The following is a 1,819-nucleotide window of genomic DNA, read 5'->3' as shown; positions in this document are numbered from 1 at the left end:
CCTTCTCGCCATCACTTCATTTCTGATTTTTCTATCTGTAAAGGGGAGAAGAGGCAGGCTGCATGAAGAAGAGAACCCTATTAGCATAATACCTCTAGCTCATCTGTGACTCCACATTCATTCCTTCCCAGGTCAGAAGCAATTATTTTATTTGACTCATGAGTTTAGGAGAAAAAGCTGGGCATATGTGGTCCAACTTTTTGCCCTTGGGAACAAGTTGCCCACAGGGAGCACTCAGTCTCCTCTCTTCTTTCCCACTGGACATCCTATAGGGGTAAGTCCCCCAGCCCTGGCTGGGCCTGGAGAGTTAAGTCTCTTCAATTTTAAGGTCCAGTGGTATGAAGCCCACTTGTCCATGGATATAAGTCACTTTCTCCAGCACAATCTTTATCAGTAGTAAAGATAATATTTTGGTCCACAACTACCTTACACTCTTGGGTTTTGTTTGTTTCGTTTTTAATTTGTTCAGAACATAAGTGGGGAAAAGGTTGTTCGTTACTGAGATCTCTTAAACACCCTAACTTCTAATTTAAACAATTTTTTAAAAGAAAATGTGTTAAAATATTTTCAGGAATACACTAACCTTAACTATGATGGACTATAATGTGCATATGATAACCAAATATATAGAAAGAAATTTTGACTAGATATAAGGGAGATGTTTATTCATGTACGTGAAGATACTTTTAGAAAGCATTTGAAATCTTCACTAAAAACACTAGGCAAATCCATGTAGGGTGACTTAGGATGTTGAATCCTAAACAGTTGCTGAAATCCCTGCTGTGTAAAGAGATGATGTCCCAATAAAAGGATCTGTAGATCATTTAGATTGATCAGAAGCAATTTTGTTTATCATGTTAAAATTAGCTCATGAAAACTAAAAAGAAAATTTTTTTCACAAAAAGTTTGCCTACTTAGGAATGAAAAATCAGTGAGTAAGTTTAGGAGACTTGTACAAAGCAATGGTTATCATTTTAAGATTGAAGCCCAAATCCCCTTCTTTCTCTCTTCTGAAATCTGACAAAACTTCTAGCCACTGAAGAATTATAACCTCATTTAGGATAAATAAAGGCGTACATAAATAAGATATAAGTAATAACGAAGATTATCCTTGAAAGGAGTCTTTGCAACACAAGTCAGTCTTGTGCACATGTGAGGAAAAATGTGGAAATGACTATTTCACATTAGCCAAATGTAAAACACCAAAGAAATCAATCAATAATGAATGGTAAAGTTCTTTGAAAACTATAAAGCATTATTTAAAATAAAAGACATTGTTATTGATATTGCGTTTTAGTAACCAGCAGAACTTTGACCTTGACATAATGAAATTCTGTTATTTTGCCATCATATTCACCTGCCATTTAACATTTTTGGTTCCATTAACAGAAACTTTCAAAAGGGTGCTCACCGAAGTGCCCCCTTCCCATGTTCTTTTCCCATACGCATAATAACTATTTGTTTTGTTATATCTTCAAAAGTTTCTATAATATATAATCCTCAAGCTGTTAGAAGAGGTGCAAGACGGTTACCTTGCACATATGAAAATAAGAATGTACTATCTTTGCATCTGGACCAATACAATAAAAACAAACTAAAATCTGTGCCAGTCTGAAGCATGATCCATAATTTTATGGTGCATCAGTCTGGATTTTGGAAGTTAATCTATTCAATTGTATTGACATTTCATTTCCTTCTGTCTTAGCTAAAGTAGATGAGGAGCAAAGAGCCAGAATTGGAAGATGAGAGCCTGGAAGAGGAGGGAGGTATGGGAAAGATGTAGAAAATCCAAAGCCAAGAGGGCAGATAAATTTATTTC

This window comes from Dasypus novemcinctus, chromosome 14, assembly GCF_030445035.2.
Source record: "Dasypus novemcinctus isolate mDasNov1 chromosome 14, mDasNov1.1.hap2, whole genome shotgun sequence".
Classification (NCBI taxonomy): Eukaryota; Metazoa; Chordata; class Mammalia; order Cingulata; family Dasypodidae; genus Dasypus; species Dasypus novemcinctus.
This window is presented reverse-complemented; position numbering follows the sequence as displayed.